The following is a 12,035-nucleotide window of genomic DNA, read 5'->3' on the forward strand; positions in this document are numbered from 1 at the left end:
CTTACCAGCCATGTGAAATCTTTGTTTTATTTCCAGGCCTGTGCATAATTCCTTCATGATTACCCCTGGAAAATATGTTCGTTGCTCCAAATCAGTTTATTGGTTTAAATCACATATGGAAAATAAAATGCTAAATACTTACATTTTGGAAGACTTTGCTGTAGCTTTCTGGACTGTCTCAGTCCATTTTGTCAATAAATATAGTATTAGAAAACAACATTTAACCCCATTTTACATGGTGGTGGGTGTGATTAAACTGAGACTACTTGTACTCCAGTGTATTGCATTTGTATCCCAGCTTGCAGATCTTGGATTCTCAAATATTTTAACAGTATTTTTCTTTATTCTCCAGATGGGATTATTCACAATTGCAAAAGTTAAGTAATTATGTACCCATTTGTCTTAATATTGGGCCAACCATCCATCTTCTAATACTCCCTTTTGCGTTTAAGCAACCCTGGATTATTGTGTTCATACATCTATTGCATCTACTGTAACAGATCTGCTTGATGTGTATGTAGTGCTCTTTATCTGCAAGCTGCCAGGTCCTGTGCCAGGTCACAACATCAAACAATGCTACAGGCTTGGGGCAGAATGGCTGGAAAGCTGCACTGAGGAAAAGGACTTGGGGTTATTAGTTGACGGCTGGCTGAACATGAGCTAGCTGAATGCACAAGTGACCAAGACGGCCAGCGGCATCCTGTCTTGAATCAGAAATAGTATAGTCAGTAGTACCAGAGAGGTGATCATCTCTCTATACTCAGCACTGGTGAGTTCTTTTCTGACCTTAACAGTTCTGTGATTCTATGATTCCAAGTGTCTGGCCACACCAAATTGTTAGTCTATAGAAGTCAGGACCCTTCTCTGTGCTTCACCCATCCATTGGCTTCTTTAGTAATCACCTCTCAGTTCCCTCATTTGCATGCTGTAAAGCGGTTAGATCTTTCATAATTTACTTTGTACTATTTTGTTTTGTTTTCAATATGGGTATTCAAATTTTATGACCGTTGCAATGACTGCGATCTTAGCAAGGGTATCTGCCTGAGACTATTTCATTTCCATTGCGTTTGTGTTTTTTCTTTTGGTTGTGTTTTTACTCAAGATGCATATTCTTCTTCCTCACTGATTTGTTAGGGATTTTTTTCCGTTCTTATTTTGGAACTACTTTTAAGACTTCCTTTTCATGATTAGATGAAAGACGAGCCTCTTGGATTATGACACTGCACTTGCAGGTCATTATTACTCTGAACTGGTAGACAAATAGTTAAAGCTTGTCATACGCCATCTAAAATTACGTACAAAACTAAGTCATTTCCTTTAGATTCCTCTTTTAATATTGTTAGTGGAGCTTGTTAGCTCTGCTGCTTCTGCAGAGCTACTCTGCTGAAAGAAGAAAACACATTTCACAAGAGTTGCTGTATATCTAATACAGGATTTTTCATCTTCCCCATGAAAACTGGACCCATCTGTGAACCATGCTGAATATTCTGTGGCACAAAGTCACCAACAGAGCTTTTATCTGATGACAATTGACAGGTAAGAGATATGTAAATAGATAAATTGCACTTTTGTTCTTTTCCTGGTTAACAGGATGTATAGGACTGGTTCTAAAACCTTGTTGTCTTCTACAGAAATTTCTTAGTTTACAAAAGCCAATGTTTATCCATCTAACCTAGGGTTTGATACATGTCTGGGCTGTGCTTTTCAACTGATTTTGTAGCTTAGCAGAGCACGTTGTGTGATATATATTACTGCAAAACCACCTCTAGTGATACCTCCTGTAAGATCAAATGCCTATCTAAGTGATACATTTGTCTTTTCTCATGCAGTAAATTTCTTTTCATTTATTAAGATAAATGAAACTCTGAAGTCAAAGACTATAACCTGCTTCTTATTGCAGCCTGTTGTTGAAACACTGAAGTCCTGAGACCTAGATTAGCAATGTCTAGCTCAACATGAAACGTCTTAAAATAATTCAGGTAGCCACAGACAGGGTTTGAACTTGCGGTTTTCCTTCTTTCTGTTCTTCTTTCTGTACTTGGTCATGAGATTTCTTCACTGGGTTGATTAGTGGCTTACTGATTTATGTAAGTAAAAGGATGTTCTCATGAGAACTTAAGCATTTGCAAAAGTGAATATTACGCAATTATTCCTGTGGGTGTTGAACTATAGGAAAGTTCTTTGATGATATCAGTGTTGCTCTCCCTTCTCCATCTAATACTGCTCCTGAATATTTAACTTCAGATTGTTCCAACTAAATTTGATTGTGATTATCTTTAAATCCTGGGTTTTTTATGTGACTTCTTTCATATCTTCCCATATTTTCACACTTTTTTTTTTTCCCATGTACCAACATATCATCCACATACAATGTGGTGTGATACTTTTTAATAATAATTTCATCCACATTTGATTTAGATAGGTCATTATGAAAGTGATGTCTGCTGTTTATTTTCATGGTAACTACAACAGATAGAAAGAACACAATACACCGTTTGATAGAGCAAATTTTCAGCTACAAAACACTTTTCAACACAGACACCATCATCAGCATTTTCACCGGTGACGAACAAGAATCTTCATGCACCACTTGTAAACATCTGCACCAGCAGAAGTGGTCCACTTTCACTGTCACCACTGCTGAAGCATACTACTCTCCACTTCACTGCTCACATGCACTGTTTGACCTCCATTAACATTCAGCAAGCATTGGTGAATGTCAGTGGGTTCATTTCTTCCTCATGGAGGAATTCAGTTCCATGCCTTTGCTTCATAGATGTTCCTATGTCTGATGCCATTTTGTCAGAGTGCCCCTCTGCTGCCATCTGTCACACAGCCCCAAAATGTAAAAGGACATTGGTGGGAAGGTTCAACCTCTACTGCCGTACCACCAACATCCACTTCTGACACTGTGAGCCAACATAATGAAGTAGGAGGCGTTACTTTTGGAGTATCCCTAGTGTTTGATCTAGACAGTCTTGTGGTATTTGAACAAATCACTTTTGCTTTGCTCACTGGTACTGTCTTTGTTCAAGTAGCAGAATTAGAAACAAGAGCATTGGCTAAGTCTGTAAGTGAGGTATCAATCGGTACCAGTTAAATATTCTGCTGTGTGCTATATATTTTCATATGCCTTTTTTGTCACAAGCAACCCAAGTGATGACTACTCAAATGTTAAAAATCCACTGCTAGACTTTTTGTCAAGTGTTTGATACAGAGAAGAAATGAGATTGAAAAACACAGATCTTTGCACTCAGACCTTGGCTTTCTGTAAGCTGTAGATGGTGAGCTGGTGTCCGTCCTCTGTTTCTTGAGGGAGTTGATATTTTCTTCAGTGTGAAGGAGGATCTGGACCTTCAATTAATACACAGCTTCTATTTTTCCATAATTTAACTTACAGGCATACAAAACTGAAGGAAATTCTGTTACCCAAATATCTAGTGTTTTTACTTCCTCCGGATTCCTGATAACAATGCATCAATGACCTGCAGGAATCACTCCACCCTCACCTCCCACTGGTCAGTACCAATTCCAGAAACATCCGTAGCAAAATCTGTAGCTAACGTGTTTTGTTTCATCAGTACAGTGCCAGTATTTCTCTGGTGTTTACAAGAGGAGTCCTCCCACTCCTAGGCTCAAAGGAACTCCTGTCCTCCAGAACTTGGCAGCTATGTCACTGCAGGCAGAGGCCTCAATTACAGGTGCTTGAACATTGTTTCATGTGTATGAAACAACATTTATAATTTTCCTGCTTTCTTGAGTTCCAAATGGAAATATTTTCTTTGGAGGCAATTTATTGATATTATAGTCTCAGTGAACATCATAGCAATAGAGGTAGTTAACGTTCTGTCCCTGATCACCTAGCACTAATATTGCTATTGGCCATTCCCATTGGTCTTGTATGTAATTTTACCACTAGTGCAGACTTTCCTTAGTCTTTGTTACTGAGAGGGTGTGATTATGCCTATAGGCTTCACTGAAAGGAGCCTGTCATATTCTATAGTGTACGTTCTTCCTCTTTGTCTTTCTTGTATAGATAGACAAAGCAAACCAGGAAAGAATTTATGGATTTTCTCATATCGTATTAGACTTATTTTTCTCAAATTCTACCTTGTTGCTCTCCTGTACTCCCATTAGTGCTCCCTAAAGGATATTACTGTGGTATCCTGTTTTGCAATTACTGTTCCACATCTTCTTTTCACAGAGATAAACCCACACCGGGGACTCATTTCCTTTTTGCTTTTCTTTTGATCTTTACTCTTAAATGGAGGCTGTGTGTCTCTAGTACCATATTTCTGAAAATTACAGTATGGACAGAGCTGCTGCCAGGCCCTCAGGACTGAGCTTTCCTTGCCTTCCTTCTTTCCTTCGTTACCTTGGCCATTTCTTGAGGCTGAACTTGCAGCTCCTCTCATTTGTACCTTCTTCTAAGTTCACGTGTCCCAGAAATATTCTTGCCATCTTATCCCTTGCACAAACACTACTGCAAAGGTACTGTGATTCTGTTAACTCCATGGCATGCTTGATCAATGTCTGTATGCCAATCCCAACAATCTTTCAAGGATGCATGTAATTTTACATTCTTGTTGTGTTCTTCAAGATGGGATAAAATGCTAAATCTCCTTGCAGGGCTCAGATAACTGCTCTGAGACGATACTAAATTTCCTACAGGAGATTCTTCCTACCATGTAATGGATAACCATACCTCATTTTAGCTTAGTTTTCAAGAGAGCGGGGGGCTGAGTTTTCCTGTTTCATGCTGGAAAGATAAAAGTTAACGTATTCACTATGTATATTGCTCTGAGTAATTGTCAGTTGTGCTCTGGCTGAATGTTACTGAAGTAAAAGCGCTCTTAGAGTGTACAGAAATCCATCTAAAGGGAACAGCTTTCAGCACCTGTTCTCAAGTTAGTAAATGACTCACAGCACAAACTGTAAGGTAAACTTGGCTATTAGAAACTGAGGACCCACTCTGAAACATTGTTAGGACGGTACTTTGTACGCAGATCAAAAGAGGGACATTAGACCAGCTTTAGCATCATCCAGATCAAAGCTGAGGTAGAAGAGAGGGTTTTCATAACACTGCTTGCCTCTATTTCTACTCATATTTTGCTATCATGTTTCTTTTGTTGTTGTTTTACATGTACATATGTATATTATCCCTATAGATATATATGAAGAAGAAAGGGAATTTTCCCCAGTGAAAAGCACTGTTATTGCTTTCCCTGTCTCTTATCATGGTTTAGCACACCTGTGACTCATGTATTATGGCATGATAATCAATTTCTTATCTTTACCCATGCAATCCATTGGAAGGAGATCATCATACTTTGTTAACCAGTGTCAAAATAAGACACTATTTTTATTACCATACTAGTACAAACATGTTTTGATCACTGCCATATTTGGGATCCATCAAGAGAAACAGAATAATAAATTTGAGTCACTCTTGGGGTTAAAATGTTTATTGAGAACATCTTACTACGAAATCTTGGAGTTGGCATTGTTCTTTCTTATCTTTATCCTCACGTGAACCCAGAAAAAAAATTGACTACGTGGCTGCCAGGGGTCAATGAAAAGTGAAATCTGTAATGCATTAAGTGTGTTTGCCTAAACCGACGTCCAGAATATGAGAAGACCATTCAGGCAGTCATGATGCTGTACAGTTATCTTCCCTTTTAGGACTTTAGTAAGCATGTATGTATACCTTCCCTGAGATACCTACTACTCTTAAATAGTTCAGTTGGATATATGAAATAGTTTGAAATATGAAAACAGGCTGTAATTATGTCCTGTGAAGTGACCCACCATGACAGTGTTCAGAAGCAGTATTAGTCACAGCAGCATTTGGAACAAGATGAAGTACCACAGTAACCACTTATTTATATATTTATTTATTATCTTGTAAAACTATGATTTGACATACATATGTTAAATGGATCTGCTCGCACTCCACCCTTTCCCCTTTCCAGCAGCACGTGGCTCGGGCCAGCCAGGTCCTGTGGCAAACGGCTTCTTTTTTTTTATTTCGCTCCTTTGTCTCTCCCTCTTTTCTTTTTCCCAGGGCCTGTGCTCCCTTTCACGGACTTACATCTGTAACCCCATGACACCCAGGCAGATGTGTTCTCTCCCATCATGTGCACAACACCATGGAATCAGTGTAGGTTAATAGGACCCAGCCCTATTGTAGTCCACTGCCAATACAACGGGCATTATGTGTGAACTGATTACAAGACATAAGTGTGCCGTGGGAGCTTCAGGTTGAATATTAGGAAAAAATTCTTTTTGGAAAGGATAATGATACATTGGAACAGGCTGCCCAGGGAGCTGGTGGGGTCACTGGCTCTGGAGGTGTTAAAGAAATGCGTAGATGTGGCACTAAAGAACATGGTTCAATGAGCATGGTAGGAATGGGTTTTGGTTGGAGGAGGTGATCTCAGTGATGTCTTCCAACCCTAGGGAGTCTGTGGTTCTGTGATCATGAGCCCTAGGAGCTCTGATTTCTACTGGAACAATGTTCCTACCGTGCACGGCACAGATGCACTGAAGGTGGAATAGCAGCCTGCTCTTACAGTGGCAGGTATCACTGTTTGACATGAGTACTCAAATGAGTGGAGAACTGCTGCTTGAAGCATTGTTGCATAGTGAATGAATATGTTGCTCTCAGTGAACTGTGACATGGATCCAGGGGTGCAGTATTTAGACAGGAACGCGCAGTTAATCATTCATTATTTGCTGCTGTCTATAAAAGGAAGTTGAAGGATCTTTCTCAGGTCATGACCTTTACAGCGTCATGTGTCATTGTGTGCAAGCAGAATGTAAACTGGGCTGCATGCAAGTGACTCAGTGTTGAGTCATAGCAGAATGCCTAGGGAGCAAATGGTGAAGTAACTGGCCATGAGCAGCTAACAGCATTCCTTCAGGTATCTCTGATGGAGCTACAACACTGTACTAAGCCTCATGGTTTGAGGATCCCTGAAAACACTGACTTCCCCCAGTGCTTCTGGCTCTGTGCTATATTATCTGTCTCACATTCTGTCTGGGAAGTAGGCAAGAAATCATCTTGTAGTTTCACTCCACATAGGGAAAGGGATAAAGCATTAAGGGAGACTCCTGAGACATACTGATTAGATAAATCCTTTGTAGCGGCTCTTTGTTTTGCTTCTTTCCACTGTTTATTAGGCAGGATGGTCTCTGTTAACCAACCTTACCCTCTGAGTTTGGCTGTGCTTATCAGTAAATAAATTTCACTGATCTTTTTGCTATTTAATAATGATATGTTGCTTTTATACAAAATTTTTGCTAGAAATGAGTATTAAATGAACCAGAAAAAAGGGAGTAATTTAGATTTGCGAGGCAGAAGTCTGATGAATTAAAGTTTCAGTGATAAACACTTGGGAAAAAGATGTTTTGTCCTTCATATGGATAATGTTTGGGAATAAAGCAATAAACATTGTTGGATTTTGGATACCTTTCATTGAACTTACAGTGTGCCATCTTGTCAGAAGTTGAATAAGATTCAACTGAAAAAAGAACAGAAAAATGGTATTTTCAGTAGGTGAGAAACTGTCTTAGAACACTGAAATGTTTAAGCAAAACAAGTTACTGTAACATAGGTATTAATGAAATTATATTAAGGTCTATATGTACCCTAAGGAGACTGCTAAAAAATATTTGAGCTGTAGTAGTTGCTGTGCAGAGAAGATGGAGACACAAAGTTCTTAAAATGGTTCCTAGGGTTGTTGTTTTTTTTTCTAGGATTGTCACTCATTTTAGTTTTTAATCAGCAAAAGTGTGATATTATTTAGCAAAGAGGACTCTTCTGTTATTTAAAGCATGAAGTGTATAAGATAAGGCAGATCAGCAATCAGAAATTGACATTTAAATGTCATACAGCTGTCATACATCCCTCTCTGTGAGATGTTTGGCCAGTGAAGAGGCAACTTGAACTGCCCTCATTAGTCACTTAAGAAGCTGTGGCTTGCAAAAGAGATAATCTGACTGGCAGCATGGGAATAAATTTATCATACTTCTTGCAGACTAGAAACTAGAGTGAGTTATGAGTCTTGGGCATTTTGGTATCTCCGTGAAGAAAGCATGTTTTGGTATCAAGGATGAGCCACAGTTCACAATTTTTCTCTAATAGCACGCTCACAAATCGTTCTAACAGAGGGTAAATTCTCTAATGCATAAGAAACATTCTCTATTGTATATTGATTTATAAATAACTGATCAACGCTTTGCAGAAACTTTCAGGTACTCAGGAGCTGGTGGCAGAAAATGAAAAAGATAACTGGTAAAGAACCAGCCCACAGGAAGTGTAACACTTGTAGTGAGTAAGATTAGAAAAATGTATCTTCTTTAGGGTCAATGTCAATATGTTTTCCTCTTCCTGATCCCCCTTTCCCATCCTTTCTGCCACCAGCTACAGCTGTTGACAGCCCATGGGTTAAAGATGGCTTAAAGTTGCAAATGGACAAGGAGCTTGTGCCTGAGTATGCTGGGGAAGATAAGCAGCTGACTGACAATTGGATAGGACTTTAGAAAATGAATTTGTGGCAATTAAGATTAATGATCCTTTATGGAATAAGAGAGATGGGGTTTCAAGAGAAGATATAGATAAATTAACTGGACAGTAGAGCACCTAGTCTGGGTCAATAGAATGACTATGACTATGTAATTTCTTCTTCACTAATTGTAGCCATAATGTGTCTGGCCATCATATGCATTAATCTTATGTTCTAATGGATGGAGATTTGCATGAGTTAATTCCTTTCTGGTGGTAGTGTTAATAATTTAGCACCATTACAGTTAATAATTCATCATTGTTTACTGCGAAGTGATCACATGCAGGCACATCTTGATATCATAAATGGCATCTTCCTGAAGGATGTAGCAGGATTCACTGTCAGGGCTGTAGGACTGTCATGGCGTGTGAAGTGTAAAGAGCTGTGGCACTTGGTAGTATGCTTCTAGAAGCAATAGTATTGATAACAGGAAACACTAACCCTGGTGTCTATAGATAAGGCTATTTAAAGGATTTGGAACTTGTTAATGGATGTGTATCTGGTGTGACTGAACACTGATGAACCACATTTACTTTACAGTATAAGTTAATTTCCTGCATAGTGTACAGCAAAACGGGACAAAACAATCTAAGCCTGGTCAAAGGCAGATATGTAAAACATGGACATGGTACAATAATCCACCCTACACGAGACTAATTAAATGAAGCAATTACTTTTAGTCATTTCACTAAAGTAACAAAATTCAATACATAAGATTAAGTAAAATAAGTGAGAATACTTCCATGTGGCATGGGAAAGGCAAATAAGTGATAGAAATTACAAATATTTGCCTGTTTTTGAAATACAAGTTTTTTCTGTTTGTAAATTTTATTCCCGGAGAAACAATGGAGGAGACTGATGAACATTTGTAGAAGGGGAATATATGTAGAAAAAAAGGCGCTTTTTAATGTAAATAAAGGTCTGAATCATTGCTTTGGATGCAAATAAACACTTCTCATTTTGATGGGCATTTAGTGAAGGCTCATGAGAAATATGGAAGCTTCATGCAACAAAACGGTGAAACACTTTAAGTCCAGAGAACAGCAACGTCAAAAACTGATAAAACAAACTCAGTCAAGAAAAGTTATAGGAGTTTTTTGTTTATTTGTTGTTTTGTTTGTTTGCTGTCCAGAGTGGACAGACAGCACTTAGGAAATATCAGAAATATTATAAAGTGGAATGAAAGAAACTGTTCTTCCTATTTGCTATGAATAGGAAAGGGATGACAGGTCTAATGTATCTCAAGGGCAGTTTAAATGAGATAGTCTGAAAGTCTTCATGTTTGCTTTTAGAAATTACCAGTGAAGAGACAGAACTCAAACATCTGTCAAGAGCAACAGGTGGAAAGAGGATAGACAGCATAACTGTGGAATGGAGAAAGAAAAATGGAACTTTGGAGTTCAGTGCTCACAGGGGGATGCTGAACAACAAAATATTTTATTCTCATAATGTCCTGTGTAATCTAAACTTTTCACAAGTTGCATGGAATAGGGTGAAAATGTTCATAACATACTATTTAAATAGGGCTGTGGAAGGGAACAAGTCAATATGAATTGCTTTTGGTTCTGGATAGGATATGATATTAGTAGTATTATACATTTCATGACATCATTTTGTAGCCTCCTTTCTCTGCTCCACTGGAGTCCAGCTATCTATCTGAGGAAATCACTAGAATCTGTGAAAGAGCTGCAAAAAAAGTGAATAGAGTGGAATCCTTCAAGATGAGAACAGCAAAATCACAAAGATGAGACTGTTGAGATGGAGATAGGCAGCAATTCAAGGATTCAAGAAAGAAAACATTATCATGAAAAGGAATAAAACATGAAGGGAAAAATGGGGATTTGAAGGATGACAATTCAGCCACACCATGGATTGATTCCAAAGCAATGAAAACTAGCCTTATCCCACCTCACCAAGAACTTCTTGACCAGAAAAGAGTTCTTTTATTCTTTATTCAGGGTGTTAATTGACTAACATATAGTAGTTTATTAATTTGAGCTAACTTTTGTGTGTAGTAACTAACCAGTAATCACTGTACGTTTTTAAGTTGTGTATACTCTGTTCTTTGTGTGTGTGAAAAGGGATCCATACAAAGAGATTCATTGAGGGAAACATGAAAGTTCAAAGTCCTTGATTAATTAATTATACTGTTATGATCTTACCAGGCATATCATTGGCTGGAAAAATTATAAGGAAAAAAAAATAATATGTGTCTGTAAATATTCAACTTCAAGTTTTTCTACCTGCATAAAAAGTCACTTATATTATTGCTTTTCCATCATTTTTAGTAGCCATAGCCTGTAAAGTGAAGTCCTAAATGCTCTTAAACAACTCTATTAATATTTTGTACAGTATGTCATTTATTTGAAACCTTGTTTTTCCAGATTTATAAGTTATTGGTTTGACTAGCTGTGCTGAGAGTAAGCATCTGTCTCATCTGGAACTTCTTAATCCTGCCTTAAGTACTGTGAGAAACCTTACTAAAACTTAGACTTATGTAAATCTCAATTAAACACACTTTCATATTTTATACCAGTAGTAAGAATCCAATTTTAAATGCAACTATATTAAAGGCAATGATTGTGAAAAATACTATCACCTCCCACACACTAATCTATTGCAGAGTCATACCTAATAACTTCAGTGATAAACAGGCACCAAAACACTTGTTTTCCATATATGGGAAATCTCTCTCAAAGGAAGCTGCAGGCTCATGTTCTGCTTCTGATTAACTAGAAGTCAAAGTTTTCAGAAGATGGAATGAGTTTGTAAATCTGAAAATGGGCATATTACTAATAAGAACTCAGTGGCATTATTTCAGTTCATAGTACTTCCCATACCAAAACAACAGTTGACTCCAAACCAGGCAAAAAAATTGGAGCTTTTTAATATCATTAAAAGATATTTTTCAGAGCAGACTTTCATTTCAAACAAAAATTAAAGGTTGCTCCTTATGATAGTTTAATTGTCCTGAAGGTTAGTTCAGGACAAGAGGTCAACCAATTGCTATAGGAATTATCTTGTGGTAGAGCATATGAAACAGCTCGGGAAACAGGAAATTATTGTTTCCTGATTGTGCGACAGTTCTCTTCTTATAGAACAATTCTGACTGACAGAGCAGTGGCCAAGTTGGCAGAATTCCTGTACAGTTCCTTCTCCAGCAGTGGTTATTAGGAGAGAGGCTGCTAAAATAGAACGTGACCTGAGTATCATAAGTCAGAGCTCATTCACAGTTGTTCTAACCTATTCTAGGGCTCAATGCCCTAGAATTCACCATTTCATCTACATGGAGTATATTGGAAAATCCAGATCTCCATCTTCAAAGAAAAATAAAAGAAAAAATAATATGTCCTTTTCTCTGATGATAATGCACAAAGGCTTTGAATTATTTGTTTCCGTTTCTTTTCTTTTTTCCCCTATTTTTACTGATAAACATTTAAAAAGGTTAGCAATTCTTGATATTATTAC

General features: G+C 37.8%; 1 protein-coding gene across 8 annotated transcripts in view; it reads left to right on the forward strand.

Annotated features, from left to right (window-relative positions):
- The window catches only part of LOC107309017 (ATP-dependent translocase ABCB1-like), a 47,369-nt gene that overhangs the window by 2,372 nt on the left and 32,962 nt on the right, over window positions 1-12,035 (forward strand). For 2 of the 8 annotated variants that reach the window (XM_015853407.3, XM_085540644.1), the window contains exon 1: window positions 1,361-1,536. The exons of 3 other annotated variants lie outside the window; for them this stretch is intronic. The gene's annotated coding sequence lies outside the window, so the exon portion shown is untranslated. Of the gene's footprint in view, window positions 1-1,360; window positions 1,537-3,400; window positions 3,519-12,035 lie in introns of those variants that run through there. 3 more of the 8 variants (XM_085540641.1, XM_085540639.1, XM_085540638.1) reach the window with 3 other exon arrangements.

This window comes from Coturnix japonica, chromosome 2, assembly GCF_054131305.1.
Source record: "Coturnix japonica strain WE chromosome 2, WE-NBRP24, whole genome shotgun sequence".
NCBI classification, from domain to species: Eukaryota; Metazoa; Chordata; class Aves; order Galliformes; family Phasianidae; genus Coturnix; species Coturnix japonica.